The sequence below is a fragment of the Amphiprion ocellaris genome, chromosome 7 (assembly GCF_022539595.1).
Source record: "Amphiprion ocellaris isolate individual 3 ecotype Okinawa chromosome 7, ASM2253959v1, whole genome shotgun sequence".
In the NCBI taxonomy this organism is placed as follows: Eukaryota; Metazoa; Chordata; class Actinopteri; family Pomacentridae; genus Amphiprion; species Amphiprion ocellaris.
In genome coordinates, this window is record NC_072772.1 from 36761332 (window position 1) to 36789278 (window position 27947).

At 37.9% G+C, this 27947-nt stretch overlaps 1 long non-coding RNA gene across 1 annotated transcript in view; it reads right to left on the bottom strand.

Annotated features, from left to right (window-relative positions):
* Positions 1 to 27947, bottom strand: part of LOC129349326 (uncharacterized) — a 162636-nt gene that overhangs the window by 99612 nt on the left and 35077 nt on the right. Inside the window, exon 2 of the long non-coding RNA XR_008602308.1 lies at positions 7871 to 7910. This is a non-coding gene — a long non-coding RNA (uncharacterized LOC129349326). The remainder of the gene's footprint in view (positions 1 to 7870; positions 7911 to 27947) is intronic.

A 27947-nucleotide genomic window follows, 5' to 3' on the forward strand; every position in this document is an offset into this window, starting at 1 on the left:
CTCTCACTTTGGATTCTATTTTTCTCTGCCACGTAACAAAGAACTGGATTCCAGAAGCTAAAGATCTCACATCTCCACAAACATCACCTCATGTTCAGCTCCGATCCGTGGTTTTAAAGTCGCTGCAAACGGAGGTCGGCGTTAGAGAACGTCAGTCGTTGGGAAACTAAAATAACACAATTCTGCTTTGGTTTCATGTTTGTATGTTTTTCTTCTTCTTCTGGAATTCTGTTGTGTTCTAAACTACCGTTCTAGACTTTCAGATGGTCTTATGGGTCATTATCAATCAGTTCTTGGTTCTACAGCAGTAAAATGTTGGTGCCGCTCTGGAACTCCTGGTTATTTGGCTGCTAAAACCAAAGGAGCAAGATCTTTATAGACGTTTTGTACTTTTCACATCTTTAGCAACTTTGTGCACTTTTTGCAAGATCTTTTCAGATTTTTTTTTGTAAGATCTTTATGGACATTTTGTACTTTTTGCAAGTTCTTTATAGACTTCTTGTATTTTTGCAAGATCTGCTGCTCTTACCTTTATCATTATTTTATTGTCCCAACTTCCCTGAGTCCAGATCTTCTCGTGTTTCAACTCATCCTATAATTTGTCAGAAACTCAAATAAATCTATTTTCTATCATAAACTGAAGAAGCTGCACCTCCTTTGAAAGCTTGAAATCAGATTTTTTTGTGTGAAAAACTTGAGTAAACGACTAATTCTGCAGCTAATATCTGTTATTCCACAACAAACAAGGAAAAAGGTTTATTATGTGTAATTGGTGGAGTTCAGACTGAATCTAAAGCTGCTGCTGCTGCCGTTGCTTTAATGGATTTAAAGCAAAAAGCCGCCATCAGGTTTAATTAGTGAATCACATCTGACTCTGAGCAGCAATTATTTCTTCACTTGGTGTCCCTGAAAAGCTCAAAAACACAAATAAAGTGAATTTAAAGGTTAGCAAAATGGTTCAGCTATAAATAAGGGAGGTAAAGATCAGCATGTGTTTGGTTTCTGAGCAGAACTGCAGCAAATAATGAGCTAGAAGTCAAATATTAAATCAGTCTACAGGTATTTTTATCATGAATTCATCCATTTTAAGGACTTTTGTCAGATTGCAGCTTCTTAACTGTTGGTATTTTCTGGTTTCTTTCCTCTTCTGTGGCAATAAACTGATTATATTTAATAAAAAAAAACAAGACATTGGCCATATTTTTCACCATTTTACAAAACAAACAGCTCCTTTATTAGCCGAGAAAATAGTCATCAGTTTAGTCGACAGTGAAAATAAGTCACAGAGATGTTAAAATAGCTAAATTTAGATGTTGTTTGGCATTTAAATCAGAAACTACACTCTTAGAGTTCCTTCACATTCACCACTGTGGAGAAACTTTCAAAATAAAGCTCCATTCTGTGGGTTTTTTTGTTCATTTTATTTTATTACCTCCAAACATGAGAACAATATTCAGTTAATATTGTACATGTAAATTTGCATCATTTTTGTCCATTTTTATCGCATCTCCTGCATGTTTTAGTCTTCTTGTCAAGCTTCCAGTTCAATTCTTAAGATAGAAAAAAAATCTAATATATCCAATAATAATATAATTAAAATGTTGATATTTTCTGCTCATTTAAAATCTGTGACTGTTAGCGTTGGGTTCAAATTTGCGGCAATTTTTCCTTTTTTTTGTTTCTTACAGAAAAACAAAGATAAGGCACAAAACAATCAAAATAAGACATAAAATGACCAAACTGAGATACAAAACAACAAAAACGACACATAAAACGACAAAATGTGACTCAAAATGACAAAAACGAGAAACAAAACGACCAAAACAAGACAAAAATTGACCAAAGTGAGATACAAACAACAAAAACGACACATAAAATGACAATAACCAGAGAGAAAATGACACAAATGAGACAAAATGACAAAAACGTGACAAAAAATTATTAAAACCCGACACAAAATGACCAAAATGATACAAAACGACAAAAACGACACACAAAATGACAATAACGAGACACAAAACAACAAAAATGAGACACTAAATGACAAAAATGAGACACAAAACGACTTTCTTTTACAGTGTGTGATGATAAATCTGGAGTTGTTCTGTATTTAAATGAGCTAAAACAGGTTGTTTTGTTATTTTCACTGTTTCTGAACCTCCTGTTTTTCTCTTACTAACAGATTTGAACAGTTTTTTATTTTTTTAATTTTTTTAATTTTTATAAATCACTCCAGAATTCTGATGCTGCTTCACTGACGGTTTGCTTCTTTAAACATCAGTGAAAAGTCAGATTTTTTTCCGTCGGTGAGTCTGAGGACGACGCTTCGGTTTGAACAAACTTCAAAGGACCAGACTGGAAGCAGTGAAATGAGAAGAATGTGTTCATGAGCAGATCTGGGATCTGGGACGTCTTCCTGGAACTCCATCACACATCTTAACTTTGATTTAAATTAAAAACGCCTTTAGTGTCTCAGAGGATCCCATCAGAACAAATAACAATTAGAGAAACAGAAATTTAGATATACGTTTAGAACAAAGAGGAGAAAAGCTGAATGAAAAATGAATAAACTTTGTTTCCTTTCGGTCCACAAAACCAAAACCAAACGGTTAAACCAGTTAACCAGTTATAGATGATAAATTAATCACACAAACTGACCAGAGTTTGTTGAAACTGAACCTAAAATGTTCAAAAAACTCACAAAATATCGTCATAAAATGTACAAAATGCAACAAAATTTTCTTTGCTTTTCCATTAATTTACATTCAAGTGAATGAAAAAAATAAAACAATACGTTTCAATCAGAAACCTCCAAAAACAGAACAAGAAGCAGAAATATATCTCCACAAATCATGATATTAGCCACTTTCACAGCAGCTAATGCTACGCTAATGGCTAGCAGCTAATGGCTAGCAGCTAATTTAGCATGCAGCTACAGATTAACCTGAAACAGAATCAGGAAAACAACAGCTAATAATGCTCTGAGATCTGGACCTTAGTGGGAAAAAACAGAACAAGCAGCACAAACAGCTGTAAAAATCAGGACACTAGCTGTTTTTATAGCGGTGAACGCTACGCTAACGGCTAGCAGCTAAGTTAACATGCAGCCACAGATGAACCTGGAACAGAATAAGGAAAACAACAAACTAATAAAGTGCTAAGATCTGGACCTTAATGGAAAATAAAAAATACAGAACAAGAAGCACAAACATCTCCATAAATCAGGACATTAGCTGCTTTTATTCCAGCTAATGCTACACTAACATCTAGAAGCTAAGCTAGCAGGCAGCCACAGAAACCTTTATTGATTACCAATAATTGTCGATTGTGTTGCTTCAGAGTCCTTACAGTCTTATAATCTGCTAAATCTCTGCATATTTCCTGCTCCAGCTTCACTGTGACGTGAGGAGGAACACTTCATGAACACATTAGCATCCATAAAACATATTTAAAGCACATGTAAATGCACATATGCATGAACTCACACCTACACATGTGCATATGGACGGCGTTAACACGCACTAAAAGCTCCTGCAGCAGGAAGCGTGAGCACAGAAACACTGGAGCAGCGAAAACATCATCCATCATTCCTCCTATTTACAGCAGCACCCTGATTTATTTCAACCATCACTTCTATTTACAGCAGCATCCTGTTGATTTCAGCCAGAAAAGACGAACGGAACTTTAACTCGCTGCTAAACCGACGTTTTGTTGGAGAAAGATCGACTGGAATCACACAAGATTTGATTTAGTAGAAATAATATAATATAATAGTATAGTATAATATATAATAGTATAGTTTAATATATAATGGTATAGTTTAATATATAGCAGTAATAATATAATGGTAGGGCTGCACAGTGGCGTAGTGGTTAGCACTTTGGCCTTGCAGCTAGAAGATCCCTGGTTCGCGTCCCGGCTTTCCCGGGATCTTTCTGCATGGAGTTTGCATGTTGTCCCTGTGCATGCGTGGGTTTTCTCCGGGTACTCCGGCTTCCTCCCACAGTCCAAAAATATGCTGAGGTTAATTGATCATTCTAAATTGCCCGTAGGTGTGAATGTGAGAGTGATTGTTTGTCTCTGTATGTAGCCCTGTGACAGACTGGTGACCTGTCTAGGGTGTCCCCTGCCTTCACCTGAGTCAGCTGGGATAGACTCCAGCCCCCCATGACCCTAGTGAGGATTAAGTGGTGTGTAGATAATGGATGGATAATGGATAATGGAATATAATGGTATAGTTTAATATACAGCAGTAATACGACGCATTAGTGAAGCAAAATGATGCCAAAGTCATGCATTTGGAGTCTTCTTTGACTAATTTTTTGTCATTTTTGATTCATTTTATATCACGTGTCTCAATTTTTGTCTTTTTATGTCTCAATTTTTGTTACTTTATGTCTCTTTTTGTTGTTTTTTTAATTTAGTTTTTGTCATTTTGTGTCTCATTTTTGTGGTTTAATGTCTTATTTTGTTGTTTTGTGTCTTCTGTGTCGATTTTTTTGTCTTTTTGATTTATTTCATGTTATTTGTCTCCTTTTTTGGTCATTTTTGTCTCGTTTTTGCCTTTGTTGTGTGGTCTCTGTGTTGTTTTTTGTCATTTGGTCTCTTTTGATGTCATTTGTCTCATTTTTGCTACTTTTTAAAAAAAGTTTTGTAGCTTCGTTGTCTGATTTTGTGTCTGGCTTTTGTTGTTTTGTGTCTTATTTTGTCGTTTTGTCATATTTCTGTCATTTTGTGTCTTGCTTTTTTCATTGTTTTATGTCTCGTTTTTGTACTTTCATGTCTTATTTTGTTGTTTTGTGTCTTCTGTGTCTAATTTTGTCTCTTTTTGACTTTTTTCATTTGTATTACTTTTTGGCCTTTTTGTCTCATTTTTGTTATTTTTTTGCTTATTTTTTGTAGTTTTGTGTCTCCTACTTGTCTAATTTTGTGTCTTGTTTTTTGTCTTATTTCATGTCATTTGTGTCTTTTTTGTCGTATTGTCTCTGATTTTTGTTGTGTCTTTATTTTGTATCTTATTTTTCATTTTGTGTCTTCTTTGTCTAATATTGTGTCTCTTTTTTGTAGTTTTGTGTCTTATTTTATTGTTTTGCCAATTTTTTTGTTGTTTTGTGTCTGACTTTTCATTTTTGTCACATTTTCTGGTCATTTTGTGTCTCTTTTGTTTGTGTTATTTCTGTCATTTTGTGTTTTGCAGAGTTTTGTTTCTTGTTTCGAGTGTTGTTTGTCTAATTTTGGATCCTAAACCAGATTTGGTCTTCAGACTGTCACCTGGATGGATGTAAAACTGATCTGGTGACAGTTTTTAACTCAAAATGTGTTTTTCAGCCCTGAAACTTTCAACGAGTTAAAAGTTCACCTAAATCTTTTTTTTTTAAATCCATCTGTGCAAAAAACAAGGCATTATGCTGCAAGGAAAATGTTGAAATCTGAGAAAAATTAAGTACAATATTGAAAAAGTGAAGTTATTTTACTGCAGGAATGTAAAAAATATAGGGTTAGTGTTCTGACTGGACACTTTCTGCTGGAGCTCATCTTCAAACCCAACTAAAGGTGGATTTTTCATGTAAAATAAGACTCCTGAGTGTTAAACAAATGACCCTGACGAATTTACGTCCTCGAAGCAGCTTCAGGTACGTTTGCGTGTCGGATGAAGTCCTCAGTGTTCTAAAAGCAGCAGGAACAGCAGCTCATGATCACGTTAATCGCACTCCCAACATGCACACAGATGCGTCCGACATGCCTGAGCTGCAGCAGATTTAAGGAAGCAGCAGCATCACGCTGAGCCGATGTGCTGACAGGAAGCTAGTTTCGCCGTTTCTACAGAGTTTCCTTTAAATCCCAGAACCAGGAGGTCCTCGACGTGTAGTGGCTGAATGCAGATTCATGCTGAGAAGAAGAAAAACTAACTCTGAACTTCTGAATTCTGATTATTTAACGTAATTATTCACTGATTTTAGATTTTGCCTCCATGTTGTGCTACAGTCCCGCTAAAAGACATATTTTTGCATCAAAATAAGACACAAAATACGATTATTTTCCACCTGAATCCAGTGCATCTCCAAGAGCAAAATACGAATAAAATTACACCCAAGACAGTTCACTTAGTTCCCCAAACATTTCATCTCAAATTAGCTTCAAAAAAGTGAAATAAAGCGCTCTAATGTCAGATTTACTGAACTTTAATCATGGAAGCCACATCAGATGCTATCTAAAAGGCTGTATACTGAGAAGCCTCTAGTTTCCACAACAGTGCTCTTAAAGGAGATTTTATAGTGAAATAAGGATGTCAGGTTTAGCATAGTTAAAGCATGTAGGCTACATCAGATGCTACCTAGAAGACTGAGAACAGAGAAGCCTCTAGTGTCCACAACAGTGCTCATAGAGGAGATTTTATAGTGAAATATGGAGTTCTAATGTCAGATTTAGCATAGTTAATGCATACAGGCTACATCAGATGCTAGCTAGAAGACTGAGAACAGAGAAGCCTCTAGTCTCCACCGCAGTGCAGCAGCTCAGACAGCTGTGAGACCAGTTATTTGTTTGAAAAGAGTGAAATAAAGTGTTGTCAGATTTACCAAAGTTAAAGCATGTTGGCTACAGCAGACGTGAGCTACAAGGTTAATCACAGAGAAGCCTCTAGTCTCTACTTAGTTACTGAAATGCAGAAACTCTAATAGTGAAGAGACCAAAAATTAGCTTGAAAGGAGTGGAATAAGGTGTTGTAATGTCAGATTTACCAAAGCTGAAGCATGAAGGCTACAAGGGAAACTAGAAGCCTCTGGTCTCCATCAACACAGCAGTGCTTGTAGTGGAGATTTCCCAGTGAAACAAGAAGTTCTAATGTCCGATTTACCATAGTTAAAGCATGTAGGCTACATCAGATGCTAGCTACAAGGTTAATCACAGAGAAGCCTCTAGTCTCCACTTCAGTGCAGCAGCTCAGACAGCTGTGAGACCAAAAAATAAGTTAAAAACAGTGAAACAAGGAGTTCTAAGATCAGATTTACCCAGCCAGAGTAAATATAGTAAATACAAGTAGTGCCATTTTACAGTCAAACGTAGCAAAAGTCTAAATTATCATTTCTAAAGACACAGATTTACACGTTTGGCCTATTTTCTAGTGCAAAAGTGTTTTCTGTGTGGAGTTTGGAGGCAAAAAATAGCACCTAAATCCATCCACATACTAGTAACGTGATTTTTACTTGAGCACTTTGTTCATAAAGAAGCCTCCGTGACTCCTCCGTGACTCCTCTGTGACTCCTCCGTGATCTGATGAGTCCCAACGCATAACTCTGAGCTGCACCGGTTCGATAACCAGAACGCCCTGAAGCGCATCCTGAAGTTGAAATCAGCAGCTCCGTTCCAACACACCTTCTGGCAAATTCACTGAACATCCGCTCACGGTCTGCTAGCCGTCTGATCCGACCGCCGACAACAAAACAAAACCTCGGCCTTGAACCTCACCACACGGCTCTGAGAAAAGACGGATCGCTTCCACGTTAATCAGCGTCTTTATTAAAAGAGACGTGGAGGGTCCAGGATGATCTGATGTCATTATTCAGCTGTCGGCCTGATAACCAGCAGCTCCATCAGGATGTTCAGGAGCTTTTACTGGTGTTTCAGTGAAAACACGACCCTGCAGCAGCCTGTAATTCATCCCCGTCTACAGTTTGACGTCTGGCTTTCTACCTGCCATCGTATCGTCTAAACGTACACGCAGCTTTTATTCCTTCATCTCGGTCCATCCAAGCGTTCACATGGAGACAGAAGGTCCTGACTAGCTCAAAACACAGCAGACAGCTACAACAATGCACACATTCTCCAGCCAGCATCTGTAAAAACTACCAGAAAACAGAGTGTCACTTACCGGTCTGTCATCTGGAGGCAAAATCAATCCTTCCCAACACCTGAAATGACAACAAAACACACAAAAAGACATTTATTAGCATGAAAGTCAGTTCTGTAGCAGTTAAAGCAATTTTAAACCACTTTAGTTTGATGAATCTGAGTCGAAAATGACAGAAATGAACAAGATATGAAGCCGTCTTCACAAGGTTTGCAGCTAAAAAGAGACAACAGTGTTCTCAAAGTTACTGCAACTTCTAGTTCTGTGAATTTTCGATGAAAATGAAACAGATACATAAAGAAAAACAAAATATTTGTTAGTTTTCACGAGATTTAGAAACTTTTTAGTCTAAATCTGCAGCTGTCAGCCCCAACCTTAAGAAGCCTGGTTCAGATCCCAATAATTTTAATAACCTCCGTCCCATTTCCCACCTTCCCTTCATCTCCAAAATCCTAGAAAAAATTGTTGCCTCTCACCTCCACACTCATCTCACACGAAACTCCCTCTATGAACAATTCCAGTCCGGTTTCCGTCCCCGCCACAGCACTGAAACAGCCCTGATTAAGATCACAGATGACCTCCTTATGGCATCTGACTCCGGTTTACTCTCCATACTCATCCTCCTTGATCTGAGTGCGGCCTTCGACACTGTTTCTCATCCCATCCTCCTCAGTAGACTTTCCTCCATCGGCATCACTCACACCCCCCTTCACTGGTTTCACTCCTACCTCACTGGCCGCACTCAGTTCATTCAGCTCAAGTCCTTCACTTCACAGCCCTCCCCCATCACTTCTGGTGTGCCCCAGGGCTCTGTCCTGGGGCCTCTCCTCTTCATCATATACCTCCTCCCCCTCGGCAATATCTTCCATAAATATGGTATCCATTTTCACTGCTTCGCGGATGACACCCAGCTCTATCTCTCCAGTAAACCTAACTCCACCCTCCCTCCCTCCTCCCTCACCCACTGCCTTTCTGACATCAAAGTCTGGCTCACTGCAAACTTCCTCAAATTAAACAGTGATAAGACGGAACTTCTCCTTGTAGGCACTAAATCCACCCTATCCAAAGCTGACAGTTTCTTCCTCACCATTGACAGCTCCACAGTGTCCCCCTCCCCTCAGGTAAAGAGTCTGGGTGTCATCCTCGACAGCTCACTTTCTTTTCACTCCCACATTAATAACATTACTCGGTCTGCTTATTTCCATTTACGTAACATTAATCGTCTCCGCCCCTCCCTCAACCCTCATACCACGGCCCTTCTAGTTCATAGCCTCGTCACCTCCCATATTGATTATTGTAACTCCCTCCTCTATGGTGTCCCCCACAAATCCCTCCATAAACTCCAACTGGGTCAGAATTCTGCAGCCCGCATCATCACCCGTACTCCCTCCTTTCACCACATCACCCCCGTCCTCCAGCAGCTTCACTGGCTCCCGGTCCAATTCCGCATCATTTTCAAGATCCTGTTGTATACATTTAAATCCATCCACAACCTCGCTCCCCCCTATCTGTCTGATCTCCTCCACATTGCCACTCCGTCTCGTTCCCTCAGGTCCTCCTCCTCCCTTCACCTCTCTTTACCTTCTGCCTTCCTCAGCACCATGAGGAGCAGAGCTTTCAGCCGCTCTGCTCCCCAACTCTGGAATTCTCTCCCACCAGACATCCGTAACATTGTTTCTTTACCCCAGTTTAAGTCAAGACTCAAAACTCATCTGTTTAAATCTGCATACTCATTGTAATTTCATTGTTTCTTTTAACTGTTGTGTTACTTTTGTCTGCTGTTTTTTTTTATTTTATTGTGTTTTTATTCTCTGTAAAGTGACCTTGGGTGTTATGAAAGGCGCTGCCAAATAAACTGTATTATTATTATTAGTGCCTTTTTTATATTTTTTAAAATATTTTCAAACCTTTCAGCTGTAAAACGGAGCCGTCTTTGCAACGTTTGCAGCTAAAAAGAGACAAAGAACCAAAACAACAATAAAACACCAAACTGCAGCTCTTAAACTGCAGAACAAACACATTAAACTGTCCGTCTTTGCTATCGGAGGAAAGTCAGAGGAGGAAGGAAATGAGACGTGATGTTGGAGGAAACATCGAACTCCGTGAACCGTCAGCGACTCCGATCCTGGTTTCATCTTTTAACGTTTTGTCGCCAAACTGCGTCTCCTTCGCAATAAAGAGACGACGAGAACGGAGTGACTCGGTGGGAAATGGATTCATTGTGGAGACGGATGGAAGTCCTCATGGAGGACAAACGTTCCGTCAACGTTTCTGATGGACAACTTCTAAACACGAACCACGAGTAAGAAACAGATCGATCAATCAGCTGCCAACACAGAGCTGCACTCCTCCCTCCATCCTTTCGTCTCCTCCCTCCCTCCGTCTCCTCCCTCCCTCCGTCTCCTCCCTCCTTCTGTCTCCTCCCTCCATCCGTCTCCTCCCTCCATCCGTCTCCTCCCTCCTTCTGTCTCCTCCCTCCTTCTGTCTCCTCCCTCCATCTATCTCCTCCCTCCCTCCGTCTCCTCCCTTCGTCCGTCTCCTCCCTCCCTCTGTCTCCTCCCTTCGTCCGTCTCCTCCCTCCCTCCGTCTCCTCCCTTCGTCCGTCTCCTCCCTCCCTCCGTCTCCTCCCTTCGTCCGTCTCCTCCCTCCGTCTCCTCCCTTCGTCCGTCTCCTCCTTCCCTCCGTCTCCTCCCTTCGTCCGTCTCCTCCCTCCGTCTCCTCCCTTCGTCCGTCTCCTCCTCCTTTCGTCTCCTCCTTCCCTCCGTCTCCTCCCTTCGTCCGTCTCCTCCCTCCCTCCGTCTCCTCCCTTCGTCCGTCTCCTCCCTCCGTCTCCTCCCTCCCTCTGTCTCCTCCCTTCTTCCGTCTCCTCCCTCCCTCCGTCTCCTCCCTCCCTCCGTCTCCTCCCTCCATCCATCTCCTCCCTTCTTCCGTCTCCTCCCTCCCTCCGTCTCCTCCCTCCATCCATCTCCTCCCTTCTTCCGTCTCCTCCCTTCGTCCGTCTCCTCCCTCCGTCTCCTCCCTTCGTCCGTCTCCTCCCTCCGTCTCCTCCCTTCGTCCGTCTCCTCCTTCCCTCCGTCTCCTCCCTTCGTCCGTCTCCTCTCTTCGTCCGTCTCCTCCCTCCGTCTCCTCCTTCCCTCCGTCTCCTCCCTTCGTCCGTCTCCTCCCTCCATCCGTCTCCTCCTCCTTTCGTCTCCTCCCTCCCTCCGTCTCCTCCCTTCGTCCGTCTCCTCCCTCCGTCTCCTCCCTTCGTCCGTCTCCTCCCTTCGTCCGTCTCCTCCCTCCGTCTCCTCCCTTCGTCCGTCTCCTCCCTCCATCCATCTCCTCCTCCTTTCGTCTCCTCCCTCCCTCCGTCTCCTCCCTTCGTCCGTCTCCTCCCTCCCTCCGTCTCCTCCCTTCGTCCGTCTCCTCCCTCCCTCTGTCTCCTCTCTTCGTCCGTCTCCTCCCTCCGTCTCCTCCCTCCTTCCGTCTCCTCCCTCCCTCCGTCTCCTCCCTCCCTCCATCCTCTCCCTCCCTCCGTCTCCTCCCTTCGTCCGTCTCCTCCCTCCGTCTCCTCCCTTCGTCCGTCTCCTCCCTCCGTCTCCTCCCTTCGTCCGTCTCCTCCCTCCGTCTCCTCCCTCCCTCCGTCTCCTTCCTCCGTCCGTCTCCTCCCTCCGTCTCCTCCTCCTTTCGTCTCCTCCCTCCGTCTCCTCCCTCCCTCCGTCTCCTCCCTCCCTCCGTCTCCTCCCTCCCTCCGTCTCCTCCCTTCGTCCGTCTCCTCCCTCCATCCGTCTCCTCCTCCTTTCGTCTCCTCCCTCCCTCCGTCTCCTCCCTTCGTCCGTCTTCTCCCTCCGTCTCCTCCCTTCGTCTGTCTCCTCCCTCCATCCATCTCCTCTCTCCATCCGTCTCCTCCTCCACTTATATACCAGGTAATGTCCTCAGATGGAGCAGATCATCAGAGACCTTCCTGGGCTGAATGAAATTGGACTAGTAGAGTTTTTAAAAGCCGTCCGGCTGCTTTGATCTGCAGATCGTCCTTCACATCTCTGGCTTCCATTTTGGGGTTTAGACGACGGTTCGGTGTTGAGATGTAAAGTTACGTCTGCAGCTGTTTCCTCGATGACCCGAGACTCAATTAGTCACGACGGCGAACAAGACGGTGGCTAATTGGCTGAGGAGCGTCCTCGGAGTGTTTATGATCTAACAATTAGCAGGAAGAGATGCAATTCTGATGGAAACCGACACTGAAAACTGAACCGAGACACCAAGAAACGCAGAAAAACACACAAAAATATCCACAAACTGCAATTGTATGCGGTTACTGATACACTATTGAGTTATTAACCTACTTATTTATCTATTATTGAGTCATTTCAGACAATTATTGAATAATTTTGGACAATTACTGAGTCAGTTTGGGCAATTATTGAGTCATTTTCTTGTCGTCCTCGGAGCGTTTATGATCTGATAATTAGCAGATAGAGATGCAGTTCTGATGGAAAACGACACTGAAAACTGAACCGAGATGCCAAGAAACACATAAAAACACACAAAAATCTCAACTGATGCACTTTTAATTTACTAACCTGCTGCTTGTTTGGTGTTTTTAATGATGTGTTCTCTTTATTATTGGCTTTTAGGTTTTTTAATTATTTATCACAGGTCTGTCTTTGCTGTTAAACTGAATAATGTGATTTATTCTGTTAGACTGGGTTATAAAATTAATTCCTTCTTGTTTTTAACATATTTAAAAGACAATAAGCTGAACTGAAATCAAATCCTAAAGACTGAGATCTTCATTTAAAATACATTTTTAAAAAGGGGAACTAATGAAATGGTTAATGACCTCCAACCAGAGCTCATGTATTCCAGAGAGAGTACAAAGTTTAAAAATGGCTCTATTATTATGCAGAATAATGACTTACTATTCAATTTTAACAATTTTAGTTAGTTTTAACAGTTTTTGTTACAAAAACTGTTAAAAAATTGCTGCTACACCAACAACTTACATTAACATAATAATAATAATAATAATAATAATAATAATAATAATAATAATAATAATAATAATAATAATAATAATAATAATGGCAATGATAACAATTATTTTCAAAAAAATCTTAAAAAATGATGTATTATTATTATTATTATTATTATTATTATTATTATTATTATTATTATTATTATTATTATTATTATTAATAATAATAATAATAATAATAATAATAATAATAAAAGAAAATGTATCAAATTAATCATTATCATTATTATATTATGAATAATAATTATTATAAACAACAACAACAATAATAATAATAATAATAATAATAATAATAATAATAATAATTATTATTATTATTATTATTATTATTATTATTATTATTATTATTATTATTATTATTATTATTATTATTATTGTGAATAATATTATTACTTAAATAATTATTAATAACAATAAACATATTGTAAATATTACAACATATTATTATATTATTGCTGTTGTTTATATATATATATATATATATATATATATATATATATATATATAAAAATATTGCACTTGTTAAAATCTGAATTTACAAACTTCTGAACAGGCAGGATCAATATTGATCAACAGAGCAAGAAAACATGACAAAATATTGAAAAAAAATGTTAACATAAATAAATAATTAATAAAAAATAAAGTCATAAAAAGCACAAAAAATGCCATATCAAATAAAAATAGTAGAATAAAAGAGGTAATAAAAGACGGTAAAACCATAAAAACAAAGGTTGAAAAAATACAAAAATTAATACATAGAACTAACACGCAAACAGTAGGTTGGATAAACAATACTGAATAAAACCCTCGTTATGGAGGATTCCAGTCAGCAGCTGCAGGTCTAAACCTGAGACACAAAATGGCAAAAATGAGACGTTAAATGTTGTAGAAGAAGCTCTGATGTGATTCTCTGCTGACCTCCACTGATGTTCTTCATCTCCTGATGCTGCAGGGAGGTCTGATCTGTTCTGGAGCTTTTATTTTATCCCGTTAAGAACAGAAGCTGCTCTCTGGGCTAATTCATTCAGCTGAAAGTTTTTATGCTGATGACAGCGAATAGTTTCCACAAGAAGTGCTGAGCAGCGACTGCATTAGCATTTAGTATATATTCAATAAATAAACACATTTATACCTGCACACACACAAAAACACACACACAAACACACAGATAAACACACACATACACTCCATATGTAAACATAAACCACTGCTCATATGTAAAACACAGCAATTACATGGAGGTTAATTCATCAGTTTGTATTAAAACAAACCTAAAGTCGTCATTACTGCATTTATAGTAGCAGAGAGCCATCATTAACATGATAAAAAGTACAAAATGAGACACAAAAAGACACAAACAAGACAAAAATGACACAAAATGTTAAAAATAGGACACAAAATGACACAAACGAGACACAAAATAAGACAAAATGAGACACAAATGGCAGAGTAGCCACAAAATGACAAAAACAAGACACAAGATGACACAAAATGGCAGATGAGCCACAAAATGACACAAACAAGACAAAACGACACAAAATTGCAGAAAAGAGACACACAATGACACAAAATGGCAGAAAAGAGACACAAAACGACACAAAATGGCAGAAAAGAGACAAAATGACACAAAACGGCAGAAAAGAGACAAAATGACACAAAATGGCAAAAATGAGACACAAAATGACACAAAATGGCAAAAATGAGACACAAAATGACAAAAATGTCAGAAAAGAGACACAAAATGACAAAAACAAGACAAAAAATGACACAAATTGGCAAAAAAGAGACAAAACTAATTTTCTTTTTTAAAAAATGCGAAATGTTATGAGAGAAAATTCAGAAACCTTCAACAGTAGTTCCATAAAAACCTTAGAACATATTTTAAAACCAGCTTCAGTGAAATTAAATGCAGTTTCTAAACTCTAATCAGCATCTTGGTGAACTCTGAGGAACTCCGTCTATCGGACTTATAAAATCTAAAATCACTGTCAGACTTCTTACCTCCAGGGGAGAATTTCTACACTCACTAATTAAATTTTGATCTGAATTATGGATCAGAAAACCTCAGAGATCCACGAGGACAGAAGCATCGCTGAGACAAACTCTGGAGGGAGAATAAAAAGCAGAAGATCGTCTCCTTATCTTATTAAAGATAATCTGTCAGGGGAAAACAAACGACCATCCTGGAGCAACACGACAAGTTTAAAATAAGAAAATAAGAAAATAATAAAGCAGCTGTGGAAGACAAAGCAGGAAAAGAAAAACTGCAAGAAAACAGCACATTTTTAGAATTAAAACTTTTTAGACAATTAGCAAGTTATTTTGGACAGGTAATGACTCAATAATTGACTAAAATGACTCAATAATTGACTAAAATGACTCAATAATAGACTAAAATGACTCAATAATTGACTAAAATGACCTAATAATTGACTAAAATGACTCAATAATTTTCCAAAATGACTCAATAATTGACTAAAATGACTCAATAATTGACTAAAATGACTCAATAATTGACTAAAATGACTCAATAATTGACTAAAATGACCTAATAATTGACTAAAATGACTCAATAATTGACTAAAATGACTCAATAATTGACTAAAATGACTCAATAATTGTCTAAAATGACCTAATAATTGACTAAAATGACTCAGTAATTGTCCAAAATGACTCAATAATTGACTAAAATGACTCAATAATTGACTAAAATGACTCAATAATTGACTAAAATGACCTAATAATTGACTAAAATGACTCAATAATTGTCTAAAATGACCTAATAATTGACTAAAATGACTCAATAATTGTCCAAAATGACTCAATAATTGACTAAAATGACTCAATAATTGACTAAAATGACTCAATAATTGTCTAAAATGACCTAATAATTGACTAAAATGACTCAATAATTGACTAAAATGACTCAATAATTGACTAAAATGACTCAATAATTGACTAAAATGACCTAATAATTGACTAAAATGACTCAATAATTTACTAAAATGACTCAATAATTGCCTAAAATGACTCAATAATTGTCCAAAATGACTCAATAATTGACTAAAATGAATCAATAATTGAATAAAATGACTCAATAATTGTCTAAAATGACCTAATAATTGACTAAAATGACTCAATAATTGACTAAAATGACTCAATAATTGACTAAAATGACTCAATAATTGACTAAAATGACTGGATATTTTCAATCATTAAAAACAGTGGTTTTCATTTCTGAGCTGCAGTTTCTAAACTGGTTCTTCTTCTTCTTGACATTCTCTGTGAACTGAAGCGTGTCTTTGTGGAGGATAAGTGCTTCGTGTCTCAGGTGTGTGAAAGCAGCCGTGCATGAGTCCACGTGTGTGTTACAGTGTGTGAGTTTGGTGTGTGTTTCTATCTGTGTGTGTGTTTGTTGTTTTCCAGCATCTGTGCTTCATGAATCATTCAGAGACCATCTAAACGTGGAATTGTCTCTTTCTGACCGGAGAACTTCCATCTCTGAGGCCTCTGCAGAGACTTCGGTCAGCCTCATAGTGTGTGTCAGTGTGTATGTAGTGTGTATGTGGTGTGTATTGGGTGTGTATATAGTGTGTATATATCGTGCAGTGTGATGAGAGGCGGCCGACGGCGGTGTCCGGATCAGATTGAGTCGGCGTTGCAGAGCAGCGATCAGAAGGAAGATGTTAATCTGATTCTGTGGCTCTGAACTGAAGCAGAAGTCTGAGAAAACACGGAAACAGACGAGCGAACGGAGATAAAATCAGAGGAGAACTGAAGATCAGAACATGGAGGGCCACTGGAACCGTCTCTAGTCTAAATATAGTCTGTTTTATAGCAAAATAAGGGACAGAAAATCTGAAAAATCACCACATTTCAGAAGATGGAACTTTTACAAACAACTAAAAGGAAGAATAACTACAATGACAGATTTTTCCTTTCAATTTATTACCAAAATTACCAAAAATGAAGCAAAATAAGCATGAAGATGCACAAAATGACCACAAAAAGACATAACATGACCCCAAAAATGCAGAAAATGACAAAAAATAGACAGAAACACCTAAAATTGTCACAAACAGACTGAAAACAGCCACAAAAAGGCACAAAATGACCACAAAAACACCTAAATTTACGACAAACGGACTGAAAACGACTACAAAAATGTACAAAATGACCACAAAAACACCTAGATTTACGAAAAATAGACTGAAAAGGGTCACAAAAAGGCACAAAATGACCACAAACATACCTAAAATGATCACAAACAGACTAAAAATGGCCACAAAACTGCACAAAATGACCACATAAACACCTACAATGCCCACAAATGGACTGAAAGCGGCCACAAAGAGGCACAAAATTACCACAAAAACACTTAAAATGATCACAAAACTGTCTGAAAATGACCACAAAAAGGCACAAAATTACTACTAAAGGGCACAAAATCACCACAAAACGGACTGAGTGTCCAGAAAAATGCACAAAATGACCACAAAAACAGTTAAAAATTATCACAAACAGACACAAGGCACAAAATGACAACAAAATGAGACAAAAAGACCTAAAATTACCACAAAAAGGCACAAAATGAGCACAGAGGGTTCTACTGTGGACCGTAGCCAACGCCAGAAGAACTAGAAAAACCCCATAACTTAGCTCCAGAATTAGCCGCCGTCCCCAGCTCTCTCTACTGCTGACTCTCAGCCAATCAGAGGTGAGCTAACTAAACATGGCACGTTCACTGACATTAGGGAAATCTGGAACTGAACAATAAACATTGAAACCTCAACATCAACAACAATATCAGTCCGTTACAATATTCTGTTACCTTCTAGTAAAATGATTCATACATGCATGAAAGTTGTTGGTATTCATGACTTTATGAAGAACTGATCGATATCGTGATGCATGGAGCGGCTTTGGTTACATTTTCACTGGAGTTCTGACTTACGATGAAAATCAACTTACGCCAATCTGTAGGAACAGAACTCTGACGTAAGTGGAGGACCAACTGTCTATGTTTAAAAACTATGAAAAACCTTTCAGAAAAAAATTTGAAAATATTATTCATACTTTTGAATTATTAAAATACAATATAAATTGTCATTTTAATCTAACAAAAGAACAAATTATAACAATAAACCCAAGGATTTCAATGGGGTCTTCACACCATTCAATGCTCGGACCCTAATTAAAGCTGCAAGCAACACTGGTCGGGTCCTTCGCATCCTTGCTGGCCAGCGATTGGAGGTGTGTCCACCAGGTGGCGGTGGACTCTGATCACTCATGTAAAGTCTGAGGCAGATTGGAGCATGTACAGGCTAGATATACATCACTTCCTGTTTCATGGCGAGACATCCAACATGGCCGCACTCCACTGGTCGCCATTTCTATGCCCTCAGACTTTTGTGGTGCATTTTGACAACGTTTGCTCACCCACGCCTGGTGGACATCCTGGACAAACTTGAGCTCTCTCGGGGTTAGTCTGTTTGGGTTTATAGCTTTTTAAAAATGTCCAAAAATGACACAAAATTGTCCAAAATATGAAACATAATTCAAAATGGCTGACTTCCTGTTGGGTTTTGGGTATTGGTGCGAGAGGCTTTTTTGTGCGTCCTGATGAGTTACATATGCTCACCGAATTTCATAGCTGTAGGTGAAATGTGGTCTGGGGGCTGAATTTTCATAACATTCCAGAGGGCGCTATTGAGCCATTTTGACACACATATGGCATTCCCCTAAAATATCCAATATTTCACCAGTCCTGATGTGTGTGCCAATTTTTACGTGTTTTCAAGAATGTTTAGGGCGTCAAAAATGTGTTTTTCCCGTCCGACAAAGACAGTAAAATAAATGGTGTGCGGAACCTAATTAAAGCTGCAAGCAGCGTTGGTCAGTGTTTTTCTTATCTGTAATTTAACAAAACAGGAACAATTTGTGACAAAGCAGCTTGAAAATATCTGTTTCAACCTTTAATAAACAGAATTTGACAGTTGCAGATGCAGATTTGTGAAGAAATGTTCATGATATCGACTCAAAAATGATTCTTTTCTTCGGGTAAAAGCTAAAAACAGTCACTATTCCTGCACATATTCTAAAGAAATGAAGACTGAACTCTAAACTCGAGCTCTGTCAGGCTTCTTCTCTGGGTTATATTTGGATTTCTGCAGCAGTTTAAACAGGTTTTAGCTGCCAAACTCTCTAATTATCTCCACATTCTGTCTCAGAGCAGCAGGTTTGAAAGGCTGTCAGGAGGTTAAAAGGTCAGAGAAGCTGCATGAATCCAACAAGAAGCAGAAACTTCTTCTTTCTAGCATCCAGGGAGGAACATTAAGAGCAGATTTCAGCTGATAAAACCAGATGGTGGACAGTTTTTCCTCCAGAAGATAACTAAAACACGTCCATCAGGAAGCTTTAGCACCAATTCAATCATCTTTTATCTCTTTGTTTTAGTTTTTTTCATGGAAACTCTCCAACCTGCAGGATTTAGCTCCAAACCCGACCTCCTTTTACAGCAGGAAACTAAACTTTTCAAAGTCAAGAGCAGAAAAAAGCGGCAGCAGAGAGGTCAGAGAGACTCAAGGTGAAGTTTTAAAAAGGAAACGGTGGAGAGAGAATAAATATAGGAGAACCAGAACCAGAACCAGGACAATTCTTGAGCCATTTTGGACAAATTGAGTCATTTTGAACAACTATTGAGTCATTTTGGAGAAGTATTCAGTAATGTGGAGCAATTAAGTCAATTTTGGAGAATTACTGAGCCATTCTAGATGATTATTGAGACAGATTTTTCTATTAATGTTTATATTTTTCGGACATATTTTTCTACTTATCTTTGTATTTTTATGACATTTTTTTCTCCTCATGTTGACTTAATATCTTTCTGCTTCCTAAATGAAAAGGATCAGCTGGGAACATTTTCCCTCCATTCGCTAATAAACTGTTTCTGGTCGTGGTTATGTAGAATGATCATCCTTCTGACATTATATTCTAAAACTAAAGAGCCGTGGTGTCAGTAGAAGTTTAGATTCCTCAGTGATACTGCTAACGGAGTTCTTATCTCTGATTGTTGAGGTCCTTTAGAACCTGAGGCTCGGTGTGACCGAGTTCAGTCTATTTGTGTTCCACATTTAATCCTGGCCTGGAGGAAGAGATAAAGAAGATCTAAACCTCCTCCGTCCTCACCTGGACCTGAGAACAAACATCAGGAGGTTCCTCTAGATCCTCCACTGATTTATCTGTTCCTCCGGATGTTATGGAGACCTCAGATGAGAGAATATTTCGTTCAGACCTGACATTATATATGAAAAAATATGTCATTTTACAGATTTTCCCATTATTTGAAAGAAAAATTATATTCATTAAGGATTGAAGAAAAATAAACATTTAAATTATTATTTTACAGATTTTTAATAACATCTACTAATATTGCAGAAAAATACATTAATTTACAATTTTAAACTAATTTCTTTTTTGGAATTTTGAGAATAAAAGACGGACGAGGGAAGAGAAAGAAAACCGACGAGGAGGAAATGAAGGAATCCGTCTTTAAATCTGCAGTTATTGAAAATCAATCGCCCAGCGTGTTGGCATTTAAGAGCTTCTCTGAGGTCAACCATCAAAATGATTCAGGAAAATAAACTTTAAATCACACAATATGCAGAATAAAAACCGTGACATTTACGTTCTAGTGACGCTAAATGCTGCTTTTAATGATTCTGGGTCTTTAAAAAACATTATTAAGTCTAAATATCTGCAGGAAGCATCCTGATAGAACCTTTTAAAGCTGAGAAATTAAATATAAGTCTAAAGAATTGTCAAAAATGACTTAAAATCAATTAGTGTGTTGGAAAATCTCTTGAAATTTGTCTGAAAGGACTCAAATTTTGTCCAGAACGACTTAAAATTTGCCAAAATTACTTAAAATTGGTCCAAAATTAACCAAAATCTGTCCAAAATGACTCAAACTGTGTCCAGCATGACTCTAATTGTGTCCAACATTAGTTAAAAACCTCAAAAATGAACTCAGAAATGTCTTCAGTTGCAGCATAACACCGTTAGAATGACACAAATCAGAAAAAGAATCAAAATATTTGATTGGCAATCTTATAAAACTTGTCCAAAAATACTCGGTTTTGTCCAGTATGACTTGAAATTTGACAAAATTACTTGAAACGTGTCCAAAATCTCTCAAACTTTGTCCAAAATGACTCAAACTGCGTCCAGTATTACTCAGAAATTGGTCATCATGACTCTATGTCCAAAATTAGCTAAAAACCTCAAAAATGAAATCTGAAATGTTTTCAGTTGCAGCATAACACCGTTAGAATGACACAAATCAGAAAAAGAATCAAAATATTTGATTAGCAATCTTAAAAAACTCGTCCAAAATCCCTACAGTCTATCAAAATTACTCGAAATTGGTCCAGAATTATTCAAAAATGGTCTACAATGACTTGAAGCTTGTCTAAAATCAATCAGTGTGTTCAAAATCTCTTGAAATTTATGCAAAATTACTCAAAACATGTCCTACATGACATTAAAATAGGCCAAAATGACCCAAACTTGTCCTAAACATCTTAAAGTTTGTTCCAAATATCCCAGAATTGGTCCAAAACAACTCAAAATATGTCCAAAATGACTCTGAATATGTCCAAAATGACACAAAACATGTCCAGTATGTCCAAGAATGTCCAAAACAACTCAAAATTTGTCCAAAACGACTCATAATGTGTCCAACATGACTCTAAAGTAGAACAAAATGACCCAACCTTGTTCAAAACATCTTAAATTTTGTTCCAAATGTCTCAAAAATTGGTCCAGAATTCTTCAAAAATGGACCAGAATAACTAGAAACTGGTCTGAAACCTCTGAACGTGTTCGAAATGACTGAAAATATGAGTCAGAAATGGTCCAAACTTTCCCTAAATCTTTGAAGATTTGGACAAAATGACTGAACATTGGCCCAGAATTAGTGAAAATTTTTCTAAAATGACTTGAAACATGTCCAGAATGTCTAAATATGATTCATATGTCTATAACTCATATTTTTCTCAGTTCGTTTTTGAGGTTTTTAATTCATTTTGGACAAATTTAGAGTCACAATGACCAACGTTTGAGTCGCTGTGGACACACTAATGAATTTTAGACACATTTCAAGTCATTTTAGACTATTTCTGGTTAATTCTGGACCAATTTGAAATCATTTTGTGCACATTTTGACAAATTTCAAGTCACACCTGACATAATTTGAGTAATTTCGGACAAGATTTGAGAGAGTCTGACAAATTTCAAGTCATTTTGGCAAATTTTGAAAGATTTTAAACAGAGAATTTTTGGACACTTAAGACACTTTCTGTGCAGCTTGTTCCTATAAATTACCTTATTTCTCCTTTTTTTCTGGTGTTAATGATTTAAAACCTCTGACTTTAGCCTCGTCTGAAGCGATCTCAGGACTTTATCTGCTGCTGATGACTCCTCCTGTACGTTTGTTGTGATAATTCCGGGATAATAAAAGAAACCTGAGGCTGGATGTTCAACAGAAACCTGCTGACAAAGGTTTTAGAGGTTTGAACCTGAGAGTCGGCAGCAGCTTGAAGCTAATCGATGCGTTTAATTCATCCTGATGTCAGCAGCGTTAATCCTCCATCGACGGTTCCCACTCTGGTTGCTCCAGATGTTCCAGCTGTTCCTGACCTTTAAACATCTGTCTGGAAACATCGATTCAGATCCGTCGCCTTTCAAACCGTCCTCTCACAGAAATGACAGAACGGATCGGTTTGTTCCGACGGAAGCAGAAAGTTCTGACGGTAAAACGACGCTAAAGGTCAAGAAGAAGATCTGACTGAAGATTCATGTTCTCACGGTTCAGTCTGTTTAGTCATGAAAATCCACGTTTTCAGTTCAATATTTAACTAGTAGTCAATCCCAACCGATTGCTTTCCACCTTCAGAGCCACTAAACCTGAACTCAGAGACTCGGTAATCGTTGTACTCCAAAACTACGTACATTACTGTGAGGAAGACCATCGTGTAAACGTAATAAACTGCATCTTACTCTAAAGTCACAGAACAACACCTGCAAACAAGACAAACCAGAGCTGCTCTATGAGAAGGACAACATCTAAACCTCTCTGTTGTTTCCTGACATCAAGAAGTTTCACCAGATTCACCGCAAAGACCTAAAACACGACGAACTCACAGAATCCACACAAATACTTTCAGTAAAGAAAAGATCTACGAAACCTTCGGACCTCAGATTCTGGAAACATTGACTTCTTCTCCACATCTAGAGAGGGGTTTTTGTACAGTTTCTACAGTATCTGGATTTTCTTTGCAGGCTTCCTTACAAATGTTTGCTTTTAAATCTGAAAACACAGAAATTAGCTGCCTAGAATGCTAACTGCATCTAGCTAAATACATAAAAACATGAGGAATTATCTTTAAAGAACAAGAAAAACACAGATTTTTGAATGAATTATTACAAATTTTTGCTTTTAAATTGGAAAACACAGAAATTAGCCACCTAAAATGCTAACTGCACACCAGAAAGGGCAAAGTTAGCATTCAACGCTTAAAGGAAATACATAAAAAAGCGAAATTATCTTTTGAAAACAATAACAAAAACACAGATTTCTACATTAAGAATTACAAATGTTGTTTTAAAACCTGAAAAGACAGAAATTAGCTGTCTGGAACGCTAACAGCATAACAGGTAGTGAAAAGTTAGCCTTCAACGCTAACTGGAAATACAAAAACAGAAAAAGAATTTATCTTCTGAAAACAATAACAAAAACCATAATAAAGCACGCTTTTCCTCATTTGGTGCCTCTTTTCTGCCCCTAAATTAACTAAAAACACAAATAAAATGTGAAAACACAGAAATTAGCCACCTGGAATGCTAACCGCAAAACAGGAAGTGCAAAGTTAGCATTCAACACCAAAGGGAAATACATTAAAAAGTGAAATTATCTTAAAAATAATGAGAAAAACAACAACAAGGCATGTTTTTCCTCATTTGGTGTCTATTTTCTGCCTCTACACAAACTAAAAACACCAGGACTGAATGTGAAAAAGCTAAATTCAACGCTAATAGGAAATACGTAAAACAAGAGGAATTATCTTTTAAAACAATAAGAAAAACACAGATTTCTGCCTGAATCATTGTCATTGTGTTACACAAATGTATTTTTCACACCTCAGCTTCTGGTGTTTGGTGTAAAATCGTCCCTGAACTCCAAACGTCGGGTTTGTTTCAGGAAACCATCATGAAATATTGATGCTACAAACAGCAGGACAACAGTTTTTAACTTGTTGAAAATACAAAGACGTCTGACCTGAACGTTTCCCTGCAGGTTTATATCAGGTTTTTATTGACGAAACCGAAGCTCTCCAACTCCCAGACTAAAACCTGAGCGGGCAGCATGACTAAAGCCTTAATTATGGGATGTTTTATCAGTAGTCGGAGGTTTAATGCTGGACGTTTCCACCGGGAAGCAACACGAAGCTTCTTCCAACAACAAACTCAAACTTTTTCCAGTCAGCAGGGGAGTGTTCTCTCTCTGCTTTACTGTTTTTAGCCAAATTCCTTCTAAAAAACACCAGCAGGCGGATAAAACAACCCAAACACACGATCCTGGATGGATCTTCCACTGCAGAGAAGAAGAACGATCCAACTTTTTCTCAACAGGAAGTCTCTGTAGGCAACTTCAGATCCAGAACACCAGCGGTGATCTAAAACAAACTCTGTTTTTCTCCTGTATTTTAAAAGAAAACTGGTATATTTTTGACCAGATGAAGACAGAGAAGCTGCAGTATCCAGCTGTGACTGATGTTCTTGTCATATTTATTTAATTTAACAATAAAACTTTGGGATTTAAAGACAAAATATATGTATTATTAAACAAACAAACAAAAAAATCCTCCTGTAAAGGTCTGAAAACACATAAAATTCTCATTTAACGGAGCTCCAGTTCTGTATTTGAGTGGATTTACAGCGCAAACACATAAACAAGGACATAATGTACTGTAAAACTTGTGATAAACTGCTCATTCCAGATAAATATAGTGAAATTAGAAGGACAATGTTGAAATATTCTGGTTTCTTTCCTCCTCTATGACAGTAATCTGAATATTTTTGGAGAAAACAAGAGATTTATGGTTAAAATTCTGCATATTTTTCACAATTTTTGAGACAAAACAGCTGATTCATCCCAAAAACTTAGAATAATAACTATTCATGTTGCAGCTATAAGACCTTCAATCATCAACACCTAACATATAAAAAGCTAATTTTGTTAGTGTCTTATTTTGTTCTCTCCTGTTTATTTTGACAAATCTTTGAAAGAAAAGTGAAGAAAAGTCGACTCTGGACCTCAAACGTGACTGGATTAACACTTGGAAGTTTTACATCAAAAGCCTCAGGAAAATGCTAATTCTTAGCATCGAAGCTTCATTAAAACAAGAAGTTCCACAGTTTTGGCAACGAACTGCAAAATAAAGACACGGAAAGAAAATACTGAGGAGCAAAAACAAGAGAAAATGGATTCACGTCACACTGTAAAACCAAACTAGCCGATTAAAATGTGAATATTCCAACATCCAGTCTGTAGAGAAGATGCAACAGACGCTAACATTAGCACCTAACATAAGGCAGAAGGGGAAAGTTTTTAAAGGAAGTGGAAAGTTAGCATTCAACGCTAACGGGAAATACATATAAATAAGGGGAATTATCTTTTAAAAACAACAAGAAAAACAGTTTTCTTCATGAATAATTACAAATGTTTTTTAATCTGAAAACACAGAAATTAGCTGTGTGGAATGCTAACTGCATAACAGGAAATGCAATGTTAGCATTCAATGCTAACAGGAGATGCATTAAAAATGGAATTGTAATAAGAAAAAAAATTGATTTCTGCATGAATCATTTCCAATATTTGTTTTTTAATCTGAAAACACAGAAATTGGCTGCCTGGAACGCTAACTGCAAAACAGGAAAGGCAAAGTTAGCATTCAATGCTAATGGGAAATATACTAAAAAGTGAAATTATCTTTGTTTTTTTTTCACTTGGTGTCTCTTTTCTGCCTCTAAATAAGCCAAATCGGAATTATCAGTACGTATGCACGTTTATCCCTCAATAGCTTCCGGGTCAGAGCTCATACCACACTACGTTATCAATAAAGCCATACTATCGCAGTGGAACGACCTGCTATTTATAGCGACTATTAAGTGTTTACACTGCTTAAAGTCTTTCTAAGGCAATATGCCAGGTCCCATTGTTCAGTGCAGGACTGCCACAACGGTATTCGTGGGCTAAAGAAGTGGATGGAAGAGTTTCGCCCTATTCACGAGTGCAATAAAGGAACCTCGTGCTGTATATATGACCCGCCTTATGTATGCGTCACATTTCCTACTGAAAGAAGAGATCCAGAGCGTCGTGCCGACATTGTAGTCGTTAGCAAGTCTCGTTAGCAAGATTTGCTCGTCCTTGCTAATCAGATAATTATTGATATCTATGTACATGCAGGGTGGCCATTTATTTGCTGCTGTCGACTCATTCTCCCAACCTTCTCTGAGCTCTAAAGGATCTGGAATTCTCAAGTGACACCCGTCAACATTGATCTCGAGCAGGGATTTATAATCAAGGGTGACAGCCTTCCTTTCCTACTGTTTTGTTAAAACTATTGGGGCCTTTTGAAATGACAGTGCCCAAGCAAGGTACACGAGTTCTTTCTTTCGCTTCCCGATAACACCGTATCCTCGTTCCTTACAAAATTCCTTTAAAGCATCAACTTTACAACGCTCAAAGTAATCAATATGTGCGTCGCACTCGGCCATGTTTATGATCTGGGGTATCCCCACCTCTCACCCGGACCAGCATACCTTGCGCGCGGTGAGATTCTGAATTGGCTTATTAACTAAAAATACATAAAATGTGAAAACAGAAATTGGCCGCGTGGAATGCTAACTGCATAACAGATAGAGCAAAGTTAGCATTCAATGCTAACAGGAAATACATAAAAAAGTGGAATTATCTTTAAAAACAATAACAAAAAACATAATAAAGCATGTCTTTCTGCACCTAAACAACCAAAAAACACCAGAAAGTCACACAAAAAGACTAAATTCCTCCCAGTAACTGTAATCTAGTAACTGTAATCCCCCGTTCTGCTGCTAAAGTAATCAGATTACTGCTGTGTTCTCATTGTAGTCGCCTCACACAGCTTCTTTCCTCTCAGGAGGCTCTGCTTAACATTCAGCTTCTTGTTTCTGCAAGAAAACGCTGCTAATCTCTTCCTGCTTTGTGTCGTTTTTGTGTTTTGTGTTGTTTTTTTGTGAGACGGCGGCTTCCTGCTTTCTGTTTTGTGTTTTCTGTAACAAATGTGTGTCTGTGGGAGAGCGGCTGAACGGAAACAGAGATTATTGTGGAGCAGGGATTAGTCAGCTGCACTTCTAATAGAGAAACCGTCGTCCTGATGAGATGTGTGTCTGTCGAGGTCACAAACGCACAAAATGTTCCCTTCACTTCGTTCTGTTGCTCCCAAAACAACAAATGACGACACGACAAGCCGAGTTTAGTGGTTTTTAAAGCAGGAAAGTCACTTTTAAATCCATTTTTATACCTTTGTGAATGTAAAAACGCGAAATGAATAACAGAAAACTAAATGCACACAGACACAACTGTTTTCTTCATGAATTGATTAGTTTGAGTCACTTTATGGAATAAAATCTGTCTAAATTCTGTGATTCCAGCTCATTTAATGTGAATATTTTCTGGTTTCTTTCCTCCTCTATGACAGGAAACTGAGTATTTTTGTATATTTAAGGTAAAAATTCTGCATATTTTTCACTATTTTCTGACATTTTAGAGACACATCCCAAAAAATTAGAATAATAATCATTTATCTCCAACATAAATTGCAGAAACTCTAAATAAAATTGAGTAAAATGCACAGTATTGGAAGAAAATTGCAATTATTTCAATATAAATGTGAGTGAAGAGTTGAAAATCAAATATTTTAGAGCAAAATATTTCATCTAAAATTGATTATATCCTCCTCTACGATACTAAACTGTGTA